Raw genomic sequence first — 5,140 nt, 5'->3', positions numbered from 1 at the left:
AAGTGAAGAACAGGTCCATCTGGACCTGTCAGCTCAACATAAAAACAGCAAAGAATTCCCAGAAAGTAACGAGTTTAACTCATTTCTTAGATGCTTAGCCTAGCTGGCAGAAATAAAATATTCACAAACGCTAGAGACTTTCATGATTACACTTACTAACATGCTCCTTCATGACTATGTCTCTTTAATATCTCGCCTGAAGTGATAGCAGGGAGAAACCCGAGAATCCAATGTAATGTTTGTTTTGTTCTTAAGAGAAAATTTCTAAAGACAAAATTAAAACTGCTAAGCCCAAATGATTCAACTTCTTGGAATGAATCCATTGAGTTTAACCTAACAGAACTTTCATCTGGAATGTTGGTAAGGAGGAGGACACTACAGATTGTCGCTTTTGTTTTAAGCTATCACTGAGGGGGTAATCACAAGGCACTGTGTGAATACAGGCAGGTGGAACCATTGTGAACCTCTGAGATTTCACTCCACTCCTCGGTTTTCCCCCAAAGACAGAGGGGCTCCAGGTTGTTTGTTCCCTCCTGCCTGCTATGCAAGCACAAAAGCATGAAACATCACACATTAGTCTATGCTGCCTGGAATGAAAGCTGTGCATCCCAAGGCTGAGGTGGAGACACATTTCCTGTGTCGCTGCACTGTATTCTTGCAGGGAGAGCCTGGGCTAAGGTGTGCTTAGTTTTTTCTCAGTCAGGCGAGGAAGAAATTTAAGAAGGAAGGTTCTGGAGAGCGATATAGGTTTGTCAGGAACTTGGGCTCATTATCCTATTGACTTAGAAGTGAGGGTTGAAATTCAAAGAAAAGGCAATGAACCGGAAGGAAGATGAGAGGTGACCACTGCAGGGAAGATGCAGCGATGGAGAAGAGCTTGGCGCTGGGTGCCAATCTCTAGATGCCAAGGATGCTGGTTAAGTTTTACCTCGGGGCCTGCTGGTTAAGTTTCTGGGTACTGTTCTGTCTAGAACCACGTCCTTACAGTGCAGCTGTTAGTGTAAGCTCTATACTCTCCTGCATTCACATGTATCTGTGAGGCACCCAGCACATTACCAGCCTCAGTGTCCCGAGCTCTGAAGAAAAAAGGGTGAAACTGCGGACACTTAACAGACTTTAAGAGTGTAAGACTAAGGTGCTCACGGTAGCACAGATGCACATGTGTATTATAACATCTTTTATGTCTTTTATGAAATAAACTTTAAATTATCATGCTAAATAATGAGTTTCATTACTGTATTTTCATACGTATGTCATTATACACCTTTATGCTTTTCATTCCAGTCCCCTGTCCCCGACCTGCTCTTTCCCAGAAGGTAGCCCAGCTTCTCCTCTTTCGTTACATGTATTTCATTACTTTTTCATTCCCTCATATGATGGCTAAGTCCGTTGTCAAGTTGACACACCCGGGAAGAGGGAACATCACTTGAAGAACTGCCTTAATCAGATTGGCCTGTGGGCAAGTCTGTGGGAACATTTTCTTCATTGCTAGTTGATGTAGGAAGGCCTAGTCCACTTGGGGCAGTACCACTCCTACACAGATAGGTCTGCCTGTATGAGAAAGACAACCAAACATGAGCCTAGGGGCAAGCCAGTAATCAGTCTTCCTCCATGATCTCTGCTTCAGTCTCTGCCTCTAGTCCCTGCTTTGAATTCCTACCTTTGCTTCCCTGGATGATGGACTGTATCCTGGGAGCTGAGATAAATCTTACCCTTCTCAAGTTGCTCTTGACCAGAATGTTTGTATCATGGCAACAAGAAGGCAAAGCCGAACAGGAATTGGTACCAGAGCGAACATTGCTGTGGTGGACCTGACTGTGCATGGAGCCTTTATGCCTTGGGTGGTTTTGTAGGAGAAAGCTGGAAGACTTTGGAGCTTTGGGCTGGAAAAGCCACTGAGTGCTCAGAGGCTCATAAGCTGTGGTAAGAAATTGGAAGGTAAGCTGAGAGCAGAGCAGACAATGGAAGCCTGGCTTGTAGGGCTTCAGAAGTTAAGCAAGCCTGTCAGATGCGAAGTGCAATTTTAGATTAAGAGACTATAGAAGGGAAACCTTGGGATTGCTGGGACAATGGATGCTGGTTAAGCAGAACTGAAGAGTTAGCTGTGAGTAATAAGAGACCAGCATCACTGAGTTCAAGTCTCCTGGGAATATTTCCTCAGCTGGCACATAGTAGCTGTCGTCCAGAGGGAGCCACAGCCACATCTCGACCTGTCAAGTAAACTTGAAAAATCAGAGGAAAAAAAAAATCTCCCACATAGTACTGATTTTGGTGTCATGTAAACTGCAGACGCTTAAGGGCTGTGGAAAGGAACTGAGGCTTGGCCCCATGTGGCAGGAATGAACTTCCAGCAGAGAAATGTGGGAGGCATTGGTGAAGGTGCAGCCTCAGGTGCAGTGGAGAATGCAGCATATCAGTGAGGTGGGGACCATGGACAGCCAGCAAGGACTGTCAGGTATGTAGTGGGCCAGCCTGTGCCTATTAGATAACCTGTGTGTCCTTCGCATAGCAGAACTGAAGAGGTGGCTACATAAACCCGTTGGAGCCCAGAAGATCATGAGTGAGTCCCGCGTAGTCATTTGTTAAATAGACATCTAGGCTGGTTTCATTGTTCTCGTTATTGGGAATACTACAGTGGTAAAGAGGTCTATGCATTATCTCTTTGGTATGTCATTTGAGAGTCCGTTGAATAGATAACCAGGAGTAGTAGAGCTGGGTCATGTGGTAGCTCTGCTTCTTGCTTACTGAAGAAGCTCCACACTGACTTCCATAGCAAGTGAGCCCATTTACATTTTTACCACTGTGTAAGGACTCCTCTTTGTCCACGTTCTTGCTGGAATTTGTTGTCATTTGTTTTGTTTTGATGATAGCTATTCTGTCTGGGGTTAGACAGAATCTCAAAGCATATTTATTCATTTATTTTGTCTTCCTTCACTGCCCTCTTTGTTTGTATATGTGTGAATGCATATGTGTATGGATATGTGTGTATGGATGAGTGTGCATGTGCAGGTGTATGTATATATGTGTGTATGCATGTGTGTGTAGCTCATATGTGTACAGCTCGTGTGTGTGTTTTGTGTGTGCATGTGGGTATGTGCAGGTTCCTGTTTTGTGTACATACAAATATGTCCACATGCCATTATGTGTCTGTGGAACAGAGGATAACTCACAGAAGTCAGTTTTCTCTCTCATGTGTATTCTGAGGGTTGAACTCAGAGCCTTGACTTTATTGAGCCTTGAGCTCATGAGCTTTGACAACAAGCACCTTTCCCCACTGAACCATTCCACTAGTGACAAAAGTAGCTTTAATTTTAATTTTCCTGATAGCTAAGAATGTTGAATAATTTTCAAATATTGATTGACCATTCATATTTCTTCTTTTGAGAACTACCTATTCTGTTTATTAGCCATGTATTGCTTGAATGATTTAAGACTTTTTGGTGTTTAATTTTTGCAGTTTTTATTTATTCTAGATATTAATCTTCTGACTGATGTACAGTCAGCAAATAATTATCCCTTACGTAGTCTGTCTCTTTGTGTTAGTGGTTGTTTCTTTCCTGTGCAGAAGCATTTTAATTTCATGCAATCCCATTTGTTAATCCTTGATATAATTTCTTATACTATTGAAGTCATGTTTAGAAAAATTTTTGATGGTACCTGTGTCTTGAAATATTTTACCTATGGTTTTCTCTGGCACTTTCAATGTTTTATGTCTCACACGGAGGTCTTTGAACTGACTTTTGTCTAGCTTAATACTATGAATTCAGTTTCATTCTTTTACATGTGGATATTCAGATTTCCCAGTATCATTTGTTAAAGAGGCTCTCCTTTTCCCAATGTATGCTTTTGACATATGATGCTTAACTTGATAAGGTACGGAATCACTTAGATGTGACTCTTCCATTATACTTGTGAGGGAATTCTAGACTGGTTAATTGAGGTGGGATGCCTTATCATAATATGTTGACTCCCCAACATTAAGTTACTTCTTGTCAGATAGCAGGTCATAACAATGAGAAGAGTAACTTATATGGGGATATTTGTGGGAGAAAGCAGAGGAGACTGATTGACGTGGGGCAAATAAAGCCATAAATGGTCTATAGAGGTAGAAGGAAACTTTAAGGCTCTCCATAGGACACATGATCACAAAATGGCAGTACCAGCATGTTCTAAGAAGGCACTGTTGGACTCTGGTGTTGCTTGTTCGAGTCCAAGTGAGGGGTTGATACTTTCAACCCATTTGAGCTGCCTCAATATTCCTAAAAGCAACTTAGGTAACCATTGCTATTGTGGTTTGTATCTGAAATGCTCATGTTTTGAACACTTGATCCCCATCTAGTGGTGCTGTTTTGAAAGTTTGTAGAAGCTCTAAGAGGTGGGCCAAGCTAGCAGAAGTGGGTCTCTAGTGACAGACCACTGATGATTCTACATACCCCCCCAGGTCCTGCCTTTCTCTCTCTGCTTCCTGGACTGTTGGGGCATAAAACATTCTACTCTACCATGCCTTCCCACAGTGAACTAAACCCTCTGAAACTGTGAGCTAAAATAAACCCTTTCAACTTTTAAGTAGTTCCATTGGGTATTTTGTGATCAGGATGCAAAGGTAACTAATATAATTAGCATTCTTTCGAGGTGTTTGCTATAGTAAATCTGATGGAGGCATACTGCCAGGCACATGACCTCTAAAATCAAAACCAATAACTATGAGCGAGACAGTCTTCTCTCAGGATTATGGCACTCACAGGACAGCTGAACTTCTGCTGGCACTTGTCACCACTCCCAAGTAACAAGCACGGTACTTACCCACTCCCTTGTGGTTTGAAGCTATAAACACAGCTACCATTTTGTAAGCCTTAGAGCTCATTTCAGTCCTGTTGGGGGTCTTCATTTTCTGGGATTGTACCCCCATCTGTCCTCTAAGAAATGTCATTTTCTTTGTTGTTGACTACATTCCTTTCTTTCTTACAGTCATAAAACACAGTTTACAGAACCCAGTAAATAGTTCACATGATATCCACTCATTACATATCCCTGTACACCATTTTATTCCTTATCAGTGACGCTAGAATAGGAGGAAGCATCCTAGGCAGGAAAGCCAGAGTGGGAAACCAAGGTGTTTGGGTCTCAGTTTCCTTGGGTT

This window comes from Mastomys coucha, unplaced genomic scaffold, assembly GCF_008632895.1.
Source record: "Mastomys coucha isolate ucsf_1 unplaced genomic scaffold, UCSF_Mcou_1 pScaffold1, whole genome shotgun sequence".
NCBI lineage: Eukaryota > Metazoa > Chordata > Mammalia > Rodentia > Muridae > Mastomys > Mastomys coucha.
The sequence above is the reverse complement of the archived record's forward strand: the minus strand, read 5'-3'. Positions refer to the sequence as shown.